This window comes from Coregonus lavaretus (assembly GCF_964263955.1).
Source record: "Coregonus lavaretus genome assembly, chromosome: 24".
NCBI lineage: Eukaryota > Metazoa > Chordata > Actinopteri > Salmoniformes > Salmonidae > Coregonus > Coregonus lavaretus.
This window is the reverse complement of record NC_140011.1, coordinates 1,382,222-1,395,816: the sequence shown is the minus strand read 5'-3', so window position 1 is coordinate 1,395,816 and position 13,595 is coordinate 1,382,222. Positions and strand designations below refer to the sequence as shown.

The 13,595-nt window shown below is 42.4% G+C and overlaps 1 protein-coding gene across 4 annotated transcripts in view; it reads left to right on the top strand.

Annotated features, from left to right (window-relative positions):
• The window catches only part of LOC311100102 (mitogen-activated protein kinase kinase kinase 1-like), a 116,664-nt gene that overhangs the window by 23,376 nt on the left and 79,693 nt on the right, over positions 1–13,595 (top strand). The window contains exon 1 of one of the 4 annotated variants that reach the window (XM_084140849.1): positions 3,521–3,579. The exons of the other annotated variants lie outside the window; for them this stretch is intronic. The gene's annotated coding sequence lies outside the window, so the exon portion shown is untranslated. Of the gene's footprint in view, positions 1–3,520; positions 3,580–13,595 lie in introns of those variants that run through there. 4 annotated transcript variants of the gene reach the window in all.

Genomic DNA, 13,595 nt, shown 5'->3' with positions numbered 1-13,595 from the left:
GCATTTTTTGGTACCCTTCCCCAGATCTGTGCCTCGACACAATCCTCTCGGAGCTCTACGGACAATTCCTTCGACATCATGGCTTGGTTTTTGCTCTGACATGCACTGTCAACTGTGGGACCTTATATAGACAGGTGTGTGCCTTTCCAAATCATGTTCAATCAATTGAATTTACCACAGGTGGACTCCAATCAAGTTGCAGAAACATCTCAAGGATGATCAATGGAAACAGGATGCACTTGAGCTCAATTTCATGTCCCATAGCAAAGGGTCTGAATACTTATGTAAATAAGTTATTTCTGTTTTTTATTTTTAATACATTTTCAAAAATGTCTAAGAACCTGTTTTCACTTTGTCATAAGGGGGTATTGTGTGTAGATTGAGGGAAAACATGATTTAATCAATTTTAGAATAAGGCTGTAACGTAACAAAATGTGGAAAAAGGGAAGGGGTCCTAATACTTTCTGAATGCACTGTATAGGCCTATATAGGCTATCAATATTAAATATGATTATCTATTTTAGATGCAATTTGAATTGAATTGATGCAGAGAGAGAATGACTGCAAGAGAGTGCTCACTCGTGCACTGATTTAAAGTAACGATATAGGAGTGTATTAAAACTGCAGCCGCAATAAAAAAATAATTGTTACAATTAAAAAAGAAGTTGACCCCCAAAAGCCAGATGGAGAAGTGTAAATTAGACACGCATTCGGTCTTTATGTTACTGTAGCATAGGCTATGCTGCAGCAAAAGTAGGCCTACCTGTCACAATAAGAAACCATGATGAGATGACAGTTCTACATGCTGAGGAGATGGGCTGTCGGTCCCCACCCTGAGCGTTGATGATTCATCATGCAGTGACCAGAGAGAAGGCTGTAGAGAATCCAGATTTAGACATTGCATATCATTTAACAGTTCCATTTCACGTCATGCTGTTCATATAAATAATTTATTATAATTTACCGGTTTCTCGCAGTTATTTATCCCAGGAAAAGGGAGTGGTTTTGGGCGGTAAATCTCGGTAACCGGGTTCCAGCCATTCAACCCTAGTATTAATATTTTCTGAAGGCAGTAGGGCTGGCAATTGCAAGGGACCTCACGATACGATATCACGATACTTAGGTACCGATACGATATGTATTGCGATTCTCACAATTTATATATTTATTGCGATTCAATACTACGCTTTTATTGCAATTTGATATTCCAAACATATTGCTCACTATATGTCTGCTGCAGAGAGATGAGAGAGCATGGGGAAATTAGTTTTGATCAGTCATGGAAATAGAAGTGCTGAAAACATGTTGTCTCACTATTTAAAAAGAAGAGCTATTACCATGACAAGCTATTTGGCGCAGGTACAGCTGGCTAGATCTAGCTAACGCTAACTAGCAAAATATATCAATAAACAATTATTGTATTTGAGTCAAAGTGTTGATTTATAATATCGTTCCAAAATAATATGTAACTGAATCGATTCTCCCCCTTCACTAAAGATATAGAAATGACATTTTATCACGAAAACAATGCAAACATTGCGTCAAACACTTTTGTTGAAAGGTAGGTATCACTTTTTCCCATACCATAAAACTCCTGGCCAAGGTTTAAGACTTGCCTGGGTAAATGTAAAGCTTTTATAAAGGTGACATGACAATGTTTATAACGAGCAGTTGCTCCGGGCTGTATTCTGAAATGCAGTTGCTAGGCCAACCGGGGCTAGAATGCTCTCAAATGTAATTCTTTACATGGGGGTCAAAAGCCACCTTTTTGTCCTTTGCCACTCTCCAACTCGTTCCGAAAAGCCTAATGCTATTTGTGGTAATTGGTATATGATTTGGTGGAGCCCATACCAGAAGTGAGTTCTTAGAAGTTTATGTTTATGTAATCCACAGAAATCACTTTCTTTGTCTTTTGAATATCTTTGCACTTTTTGGGGGGCACATTTCTTAACTAGGCTTGGGCGGTATACCGCATACTGGGGTATTTGGAAAAAGCCACAGGATGGTTTTTCAATAAAGTTGAAACTATTTATTTCAAGTTTTTTAATTCATGTGAATATTTGTAGCTACTTTTTAAGTAAGTACCTGCAGTCAACTTGTGCAATATGTTAGTAGATAAAGAAGATTGCATTCTTCATTTCACCTGTCACATAATTGTTCATTATGAAGCTTCCCGGCAGTCCCCAGTCACGTGGTGTTTGTTTACAAGCACTCAACAACGAGAGACCGGAGCCTTGTGAGTCACTCACTGTTGTGCTGCACGTGCCAGATGATCTAGTTGCTCTCTTGCTGGATCTCTTGCTGGATCAAGAGCCTTGCTGTCTAATGTTTGTTTTTTGCGTGCAGCAAACTGTGAGTATTTTTCAGTTACTTGTACACTTGTATAGTTTAGGTCAGAGACTGTATAAAATGTTTGTAATGGGATGCTAACCTTCGTATTACAGAGCCTCAGTGGGGTTTCAAAACAGCGCCCCTTGTGTTCGGTGCCGGTATTACCGAATATCCCGGTATGGCACAAGGTCGGTATGAAGGTATGAAAATCTGGATACCGCCCAAGCCTAGATTTAACGGCTATCTTTAACCAAGACCTTATCTGATATCCTTTCCAATGGTCATGCGTTGTTGAGAGAGAGGGAGAGAGAGCGAAGCCTGGTTGTAGGCCTGTTTCTGTGGCCCTGCCCCAGTGAGCTGTGGTAGCCTTGGACTCCTGAGGGTTGGAGGTGGGGTTTACATTTTGTCTAACCAGCCTGCCTGGGCCTCCCCACGGTCACCAGAACTGGCTGTTTAACGCCCGGGTTAACTCAACGCTCAGAGCTGGAGGCCGCCAACAAAAGGCCTGGATATTTCCATCCCCTTTAGGCGTGTCGGCAGGCCTAGGGTCACCCCTCCCAGATTCTGTTTAGTTAGCACCAGGACGAGGCAAACTGGAGATTACATGTGAAAAGTAAACACATGGGTCCCCGCCTTAACAGGGTCAGATTACCAGTTAAAACAACGGGTCTCCTGCAGGCCCTCAGTAGACGCATTCAACACAGCCCACATACACAGAGACGTGTATATACACACACACACACACGTTCACGTGACATGTTCTGAAAACAGGCCTCCAAAAATCATATGTCGCTGACACTACACACAACTGCAAAGTTGAGGCAGCAACTAAGGAAATAAGAACAAAGAGTAGGAAACATTATGTGAGTGTTCTAGAGGCTTATGGAGGTGAGAGAGGCCGGAGTCATATACTGTGTGTGTGTATGTATGTATGTATGTATATATATATATATATATATATATATATATATATATATATATATATATATATATATATATATATATATATATATATCTATCTATATCGAGGGAGAGAGAGAGAGTTGGGCCAGTGCGGTTTCTGTCTGAACGTTCCGAGAGCGCCACTTTCTCCTCCATAGCTGTTGATAAGTGATAATTGACTCTTACGTGTTGTACTGTTTATTTCTGATAGTTTTCAAAACCTATGAAGCTGTCCAGTGAAAGCAGATATGCTGATAGGAGTGGAACCCGATGTGGTCGTCTGCTGAAATAGCCCATCAGTGACAAGTAAGACGAGTTGTGCGTTCCGAGATGCCGTTCTGCATACCACTGTTGTACTGCTCCATTATTTGTCTGTTTGTGGCCCACCTGTTAGCTTGCACGATTCTTGCCATTCTCTTTCGATCTCTCCCATCAACAAGCTGATTTCACTACTGACTGGATGTTTTTTGTTTGTCACACCATTCTCGGTCAACCCTAGACACTGTTGTGTGTTAAAAGCCCAGGAGGGCGGCTGTTTATGAGCTACTGGATCATACCACACTCAAAGCTGCTTAGGTCACTCGTTTTGCCCATTCTAACATTCAATTGAACAGTAATTGAATGCCTTGATCTCTGTCTGCCTGCTTAATATAGCAAGCCACAGCCACGTGACTCACTGTCTATCCATTTTTGTGAACGGGGTGTTGTACCTAATAAACTGGCCGGTGAGTGTATATGGCTCTGAGAGAGGCTATCTTAAATGCTGATAAAGAATGCATGGCTTGTAGTTTCTGTTGAATATTTCAAAAAGACCGGGTCAAGGACACCTAAATATTGACAGGTGCCTCTAACTGTTAGCTGCCAAGTTCTGAACAGCCTTTTGTTAATATATTGCTCCACTCCTTTTCCTGGAACTTTGCTAATGTGGTGGGAAAGAAAACAAACAAGTTGTGCCAACTCTGTTCTACCCAAAGGAGTTTTGAGTCGCATAACTATAGCTGGCCATTTATGCGGATGAGGACCTTGCTTTGAATTGTCTGTAATAAAAGATATATGACTAATGACTTCCTAGTCTTTCTGATGTATTTATACCAAGTAACACTTTCATTTATTACTTTAATAAGGGCTTAATAAGGGCCTGAAAGTAGCTTTATTAAGAATCGTTCAATTATTGAACACTATGAGGCTCTAAGGAGGGGGACGGAAGAGGAATTGTGAGTTACGTGCGCTGGGAGTGAACCCCGAGTTAAAAACAGCGTCAGGCCGGTGAAATGACTGGCGTGTGAGATCCAAAAGGTGATCAGTGGAGGCATACAGTTGTGGAAGAAACTTAAGTGCTCAAAGCTACTGTAACCTCAGTGGGGAATCCTGTAATGTCAGAACAAATGGATCAATAGCTATTGTGTTTCATCGCAGAGGCTGTTGTGTCCCAGATTGGCAAGTATAATTTTACAACCGCATTACGTGTTGATGATAAACTGAAAGTTGTAATAGTAGGTTGGGTGATTGATTGTTATTTTTCCCTCCTGATCCCCTCTGGGTTTCGCCATGGGCGATCCGCTTGTAAACAAGACGGTGTCAGAGCCAATTGATTGGTCCTCTCCCAGGCACATGCTCCATGTATGTCCATAGGGGGGTAGCTGGCAGATCAACACTGGAAAAAAGGCATACATTGTGGGGCCCTCTCTTCTGATTGTGAGCCTGTTTTAACGTAACGAGGAGGGTCCCTTGACTCTACCACTTTACCCCAGAGTGGCAGCCCTCCCCCACCCCATTAGTTACAGCCAGAGCTGTTTATGTAAGGGCTTGGAAATGCTTACTTAGCCACGCCTTTCTTCCACAGTGCGTTCATCTGGGCAGCTGCCTTGGCCTCCACACACTCCCCCAGGTCAAGTTGTTTTGTTTGAAGCCATGTTTCCTCAAGTAGATTGCTGAAAACCGTGGCTTGTGCCTGGCTGAATGCTGCGTTATTCACCTTTTCGCCCTCATTTGAGTATCCCTGCCTTTGACGACATCGAGGGTAGCACTTTTCTTCAACTAGCCACTAGCCAGTTTGAGTGAGTCTCGGAAGACATTACACATGTTGTTCGAGGCTCTGCTTTTATTAGCGAGATACTAGCCTGTCTCACGATGGAGCTGTTGCCTGGTAGTCTAGTCAAACACAACTTCTGGTGGCCTCTGACAGTCAGCCTCACATGCTGCTCTGACTTCACTAATATGGTTTGTTTGCTCTGTTTTGATGTCTAGTGTCTCAGACTAAACGTTCTGGCTGTACCAAAGCTCGTATTTGATGGCACTCTCGCTGCTAGCTGTCAAAATATTGACGCCGAAAGCGACGTCCAACTGATATTTTGCAATGATGTTCTCAGGCCGAAGGGCTATTTGATCACTGAATAAAAATACTACAGCACCATGTATCTATAAAGGTATGAGCCAAATGTGATTGTATGAAAATATCAGAGGCAGGAATAGCCAGATGCACTTTCTAATGTCCTAGGCGAAGCAAAAAAACAAAACAGGGATGGGGAGAGAACTTTGCAGTTCTACTGCAGTGCCAACTTTGCATATTGCTCTCCCTCTCGGACTCTCTCCTTCTCTCCTTTCTCTCTTCCTCCCTGTCAGTAGTGCTGGGGGAGAGGCCATGCATGTAATTCTCTGGGTAGATTTGGCCCAGATTCTCCCATGAATCGCTCTCGCATGTGACTGGGGAGGGCCCGCTGAAATCCTGTGAAATGTGCTGCTGCGGTTGCCTCTGCTCACTGTGAGGACGGATGAGTGGAGCGAGAGAGAGAGTGAAAGAAAGAGGGATAGTTAGAGGGTAGGGGGGTGTCAACCACTGCCCCATGCACTAGCCAGCCTTGCCCTGAGAGGGGCTCCCATGGGGTTCTGTGTTTGGACATTTATTTTGAAGCGTTAGGCGGGAGAGGTGCTTTGCGTTTCATGCATGTACCCCTATGGGCCTTGTGCAGCGCCATTGTTTTCCCCCTGTTAGTAATGTAATAATGTAATATGCCATTTAGCAGATGCTGTTATCCAAAGCGACTTACAGTCATGCGTGCATACATTTTTGTGTATGGGTGGTCCCGGGGATCGAACCCACTACCTTGGCGTTACAAGCGCCGTGCTCTACCAGCTGAGCTACAGAGGACCACGTTAGCTTGCATCTCCCGCGAGGATCCTGATGTGCACAAGGACAGCGGCTCCAAACATTATTTTTATTTATTTATTTTATTTTATTTATTTTTAATTTTATTTATTTTTGTTTTTATTATATATATATTTTTATTTATTTTTTTATATATTTTTATATTTTTATATTTTTATTTATTTTTTTTGGTCATATCTCCGAGAGAGGCCCGCTCATGACTGCAGCAGCCAGTATCTCATCCAATATAAATGAGGCAAAGTCATGGGCAGTTCATGAACTATATCTACAGACTCCCATACTAGCAACACAAGCTCCATTCCGCTGATCTATGTGCCTGTGTGTGTGCACGTGGGTGGAGTGGGATTTTTGGAGTAGCGGGGACACCATTTGGTAACATGATATCCTCGCCGGTCCCACTCCCATTCACAAGGGGGCGATAACAAGGAAGAGTCGCCTTCCCTTGCTAGTAGTAGCTAGCTGGCAGCCTGGCTAGCTGGCAGCTTGGCTAGCTGGCTTTAGCTAGGCTAAAAACATAGCAAGCTAGCTAACCTTTTTAGCTTCCCACATCTCTGTGTGAAATAATCACATTCATACTTAAATAATATGCCCTGGCAAATATTCTTATACTTGCCTTTGTATCCTACAAAATTATCGCAGTTTAATATGCTGCTTGAATGTATTCACTTCCATATCAACTAAACATAGAATGTCATCATGTTTTGGTCGTGGAGAAAAAGCACATATTTCGCAGCTATTTTTACAAGTAGCCTGTAATCTCTAGTTATTACTTCCAAACAAAATACATTGTTGGAGGGATTCTAATAAAGCTACAATGTTGTTTGGTTTATTGTTTGAACAGTCGCTGAGATTATATTTGCTTATAAATGCAAAATAGGCTAATTTGATGCATAGCCTATAGATCAGATCAAGGAACCAAGAAAGCTTCATTGCTTGATGAATACGGCATGGTACAATTTTCATGTGGCACAGGAGTACGTCGAATGTTGGAGCGCACTACAAGGAGGCGCCCCTTTTGTTCCGTTTGCATATTCTGTGTAGACCCCTTAAGAGTGCTCTAACAAATATCCTAGGAACAGTATCCTAGGGAGCAAAGCCAGGGCTGGAAATGGCACCTGCTTAGGTTACCATGATGATAATATTCCCAGGTGAATTGGGAACCTGTGACACTAGCACACTTGGATGTTAATATTTTAAATGGTGGATGCATAGGCTGTCTTGATGTATGAACAATGTGTCATTTTGAGTTCTATTGTGATTACATAGTTTGCAGAAGACAATTTCCAGTCTGTTTGTCCAACAGCTGGCCAGTCGGTTGAAGAATTACAGTCAAGGCCGGCCCATTAATTGCGACAGTCTAATAAGAAAACGGCAATTAACCGAAACGCCTTTGAAATTCACAGAACACGGCATGTGGTTTTACGAGCTTTGTACTACTTATGTATCCACTGAAAGTATTTATTAACTTGGGGAAATTACAAATGTCTGCTAGGTTTGCTCTTTTATGGCCTTTTCTTCTGAACTCCACTATACTCCTGAGGCAGCAAAGTGAATATGTAACATCTGCCATGTTTGCAGGTCAGATAGATAGGAGACCGGTAGCTGTCTACTTTAGCTCCGGTATGACTAGAATGCACGGCAGAGGAAGTCATGTTTTGTTTGTGAAATTAACATTCAAGTGGGACTACACCGTGTAACACTGAACAAAGAAACCATGGAGTCTCATTAGAGAGACATTATTGTTTTTGTGAACTTTAGACCAAGGTTGGCCCTCAAAAGGGCCTCTAGCACAAGTTTGTTTGGTGGTTGTGTGTATCTTTGTCTAGAATGTTCCAGAGACCTTGAGATTTGAGTCTTTTAGCATTATTTGGAGAACTGATGTTCTCATAGTTCTCTGTGGCTTGGGTTTATGTGTGTTCTATTTCATCAGGAGCCATATTGACTGCATTTCCAGCTAGGAAATAGCTACTTTGCATAGTTCTTCTCTTTGCGGCTGCTGTTGGAATGTCTTCTACAGTGTCCTCTACCTGCCGTTGACACGTGCGTTGGGATTGTCCAAGCCTCATTTGAAAAGGGAGAGAGAGCATGAGATTGAGGCCCCCCTCCCCCTCCCCCTCCCCCTCCCCTCCTAAAACCAGTGTTCATCCTGCCTCATGAGCACCACCACCACAGTGGGGGCCGAGCGCTCTGAACGACTCTGGGTGGGAGGAAATTCTCTGCATTCCAGCTACATTCCAGAGCCAAGCAGTGGGCACTGAACTAAGCAACGTGCACACAAAGCTCCCACTTGCCACCTGCGTCAGCTGTAGTGGTATGACACATACAAACTGATTGTGTAGCTACTTTTGTGACTTTAAATTGTATATTGGAAGTTTATCAGGCGAGACCATGGCATGCTGCCTTACTAGCACTAAATTCAGAAGTTAGCTGCACTTAAATGAAAACTTCAGATTATCTCCAAATATAAGATCTAGAGAAAGTGAATACCCGATGAGTTAATTCCGTCAGCACCCTAAATCTTATGTGATTATCAGACATCACTCATGTTAATGGAATAGAGAGATCTTTCAAAGGCAGGGTTACAGCTTTAGTCCAACATTTGATCCATTTCTACTCTTGTATTTGTTTCAAATCAAAACTAGAGAACTCAGCTAGCAAAATCTTGGGAAACAAACTAAATTGCTATTAAATGGGTAGACCTGACATTACTCAAGCATAGTTGGGCATTAACTCTCAACTGTGAATTGAACATGTCTTGTTGTAAGATACTTAGAGGCTAAATTCATTATTTGCCTAAAACTAAGGATTTGTGTGGTTTCATGAGATGAGAAATTGGTAAATATATTATATAACTTCCATAATGTGCATCTTTAAGTGCTCTGAACCAAATATGCTGATACATACTGTATGTCAATGGCAAGTTGGATTAGGTTTTGTTTTCAGAGCACTAAAAGAGCACTTGAGGTCAATCTATTGTAGTCAAGATATCAATATTGTTGTGATTTCAGCAGAGAGTCGATGTTTCTAGAGGTTGGTTGGTTCGTCAAGTCTCCAAAGGGGCGCCCTGAAAGGTACACCAGAGTCCAGTTTCCTGTGTTGCATAATATTTGACATGAACTCAGCTTTTACCTCTTGCATGGTGACCCAGTTACACTCACTAGGGATGGATAAGAGCGTCTGCTAAATGACTAAAATGTAATGTAAATGGATGCGATTTGGACCCAAACCTCTTCAGGCAAGCAAACAAAACATCAGTTTATGTCAGAGAGGGACAAAATGAGTGTGTGCAGATATGTCCAACAGACTCTCTGCTCAAACATTTTCATGGTTTTGGCCTTCTTAATAAGTCGTGGTTGTGTTTGTTGCATCATCTTTAGGAAACCAATTTTTTTCAACATACCTACCAGTAGAATTTCCGCCCAATGACATCACCTCTGTCTGTGGTAAATCCCCCCCCCCCAAAAAAACCTGATTTCCCCTCTTTGCATCAGATTGCTATTGAGGCCCTCAATCAATTTTTCTCTGCTTATCTTACCAACCCTTTATCTGAATTGACAGGGGTGGCAGTGTATGGTTTCAAACCGGCAACTTGTGGAATGCATCTTTCAAAATCTTGTGAAATATCTCAGGTCATGCTGTTGTTTTTTCCCTCGCCTGTCCACATGATCTGAAGCGGAAGTGGGGACCTGCTCCTCTTGGTATTGGTTGACCAGTTTCGGTCTGTCGGACATGTGTGGCAGGATATCTACTTGGACGTATTTCCCCTCGCCGACCTAAACTGCTGTTTTGTTTGCTAATCTGAGAGGCAGTTAATGCCGAAGACAGAGCTTCAACACGACTTCTGAAGTGGCCCTCCAGCTCAGGTTATTACAATTGACGATAGATTTTCATGTTCGTCTAGTTCAGACGGGCCATTTGCTTGTGTTGGAATGGTATGTCAATGGGTTTGTTCCCCCGGACCTGTTGTTTCCCTAGAGAAAGAGGGACTTGTGATAGATGCTAAAATGTCCATGTTCACATGCTCCCCAGCTCTAGATAGAGGGGAATATGGGTGGGCAGGCTACCTGATGCTGAAGATAACATTCAGTAAAGCAGAATTCCCCTCTCAGTGTTTCAGTGGGTACTGTCTTCACTCTTAGGCCCCAATGCCCATTATATTGGGAACACTGCAGCACTATGTCAAAATAGATCTTCCATGGCTGAATCTCTCAAAATGGAAACGATGGACAGAATCCTGCTTTGAAACTGCATTCATTTGATTTCTCTGGCTGTTTACAAGCAACATTGCTGATGTGCTTTGAATCAGCATTAATAAGACTAATGGGTGTAAAAGCAGCCATATTCATCAGCCAAATGGCTTAAATAACATTGATTGATTTGAAAGCACTCATTTAAAATGTCATCCCAATTTAAGGTGCACTTAAAACTACCTCCACCAGGTTGTTTAGTCTCATGACTTAACAAGTTGTTGTGGGGATTGCATTGCCTTTTTCAGTTCAGTTTCAGCGGTCTAACTGGTTCACTACCTTTGGTTCCCAAATTATAATAGAAACATTGCCTCAGATCTCAGGTCAACTTTTATTGGTCTGTCGAGGAGATCTCCCAGGATCCATTAGTTGACCATTGGTTGCTCGCTTAGGTGGTCTGTGGAGTTAGATCACCCACCTCATGGTGATGATGCAAGCCAGCTGTAAAAAGGCTGAAGTTAAGCTACCCCCTTCCCCCCATACTAAAGTCATGGGGGGGGCTGATCCATAGAGAGTTACGGAGGCCTGCTTAGTATAGGGCTTAGGCTATGGTCCTCACAGCATTATTGATAGTGATTCGTTTTATGGGAGCGTCAGATTCCACTCAATATTTAGAGGCGCTGGAAATGTCATTGTGTGTCATTGATTAATTTACGGTTACGCGGAATCAGATCTTTGTCGAGCTCGTTTTCCATGACATATACAGTCAGGTCAATAAGTATTTGGACAGTGACACAATTTGCATAATTTTGGCTCTGTATGGCACCACAATAGATTTGAAAGGAAACAATCAAGATGTGCTTTAAGTGTAGACTTTCATTTTTCATTTATGGGTTTTGTCAAAGTTATTGTATGAACCGTGTAGGAATTACAACCATTTTTATACACAGCACCCCAATTTTAGGTGCTCAAAAGTTATTGGACAAACTAACATAATCATATATTACATTTTGAGTTGTAATACTTTGTTGCAAATCCTTTGCAGTCAATGACTGCCTGAAGTCTGGAACCCATAGACATCACCAGATGCTGAGTTTCTTCCCTGGTGATGCTCTGCCAGGCCTTTACTGCAGCTGTCTTCAGTTCCTGCTTGTTCTTGGGGCGTTTTGCCTTCAGTTTTGCCTTCATTAAGTGAAATGCATGCTCAATTGTATTCAGGTCAGGTGATTGACTTGGCCATTGCAGAACATTCCACTTCTTTGCCTTAAAAAAGTATTGGGTTGCTTTCGCAGTATGCTTTGGGTCATTGTCCATCTGCACTGTGAATCGCCAAGTTTTTAAGCATTTGGCTGAATCTGAGTAGATAATATAGCCCTAAACACTTCAGAATTCATCCTGCTGCTTTTGTCAGCAGTCACATCATCAATAAATACAAGGGAAGTTCCATTGGCAGCCATACATGCCCACGCCATAACACTAGTTCCACCATGCTTCACAGATGAGGTGGTATGCTTCAGATCATGAGCAGTTCCTTCAAGTTGATCTTTGTCTCATCTGTCCATAGGGTGTTGTTCCAGAACTGTACAGGCTTTTTTAGATGATTTTTGGAAAACTCTAATCTGGTCTTCCTGTTTTTTAAGCTTACCAATGGTTTACATCTTGTGATAAACCCTCTGTATTGACTCTGTCATGGGAACAGTCTTCTCTTGATTGTTGAATTTGACACAGATATGCCTACCTCCTAGAGAGTGTTCTTGATCTGGCCAACTGTTGTGAAGGGGTTTTTCTTCACCAGGGAAATCATTATTCTGTCATCCACCACAGTTGTTTTCCGTGGTCTTCCAGGCCTTTTGGTGTTCCTGAGGCCACCAGTGTGTTGTTTCTTTTTAATGTACCAAATAGTGGATTTGGCCACACCTAACGTTTTTGCTATCTCTCTGATGGGTTTGTTTTTATTTTTCAGCCTAATGATGGCTTGCTTCACTAGCAGTGACAGCTCTTTGGACTTCATATTGAGGGTTAACAAATGCCACACTTAACAAATGCCACACTTGAAATCAACTCTAGACCTTTTATCTGCTTACTTGTAAATGAACTATTGAGGGAATAACACACACCAGGCCATGGAACAGCTGAGCAGTCAAATTGTCCAATTACTTTTGGTCCCTTAAAAAGGGGGGGGGGGGGGGACCACATATAAAAAGTACTGTAATTCCTACACCGTTCACCCGATTTGGATGTAAATACCCTCATATTAAAGCGGAAAGTCTGCACTTTCAGCTCATATTCATTATTTAATTTCAACTCCAATATGCTGTGGTAGACAGCTAAAATAATAATAACTTGGTCAATGTCCAAATATTTATGGACCTGACTGTATTAGTCAGAACAGTTTACCTTTTTGTGGCATCGGTTAGTCATGTGGATATGTTTCTTTCCCTTTTAAATGTAACAGTTTTTTTTGTTAGGCCAAATTAAATTGCTGCTTTTTGTTTTGTCTAAAATGTTAGCTATGCTGTGTCTGTTTGAAGTTGTGTTTAAAGTTGTTGTTGCGTCTTCTTAGCCTTGTTTTGACCAGAAACACCAGGCTCCGTCTGCCATTATCTTACATTAAGCAGCAGTGGCTCCGCTGTCCCCTCCAACAGAGGCAGGGATTGTGTGAACAAGCAACTTGATTTTTGGGAGCGCAGAGGCTCATGGGAAAGTGTGTGTGCCCAGCGAGCTTGGCTCTGTGTGCGTGTGTGTGAGTGATGCAGTCTGGGATTATGTGGAGGTTTGAAATGGACTCCCAGCCTGCCGGCCCTTCCACGTCCCACCTGCACAGCCCCACAATGCCCCTTTGTTCCCAGACCACAGCACTGTGGGATAGCTGTTATTTGAGAGGCGATGGCCACACCGCCGACTCTTTATTCAGAGGAAAGATGATAAACTCCTGCTATCTGGTTTCATTGTCCCCACTCACCCACTCA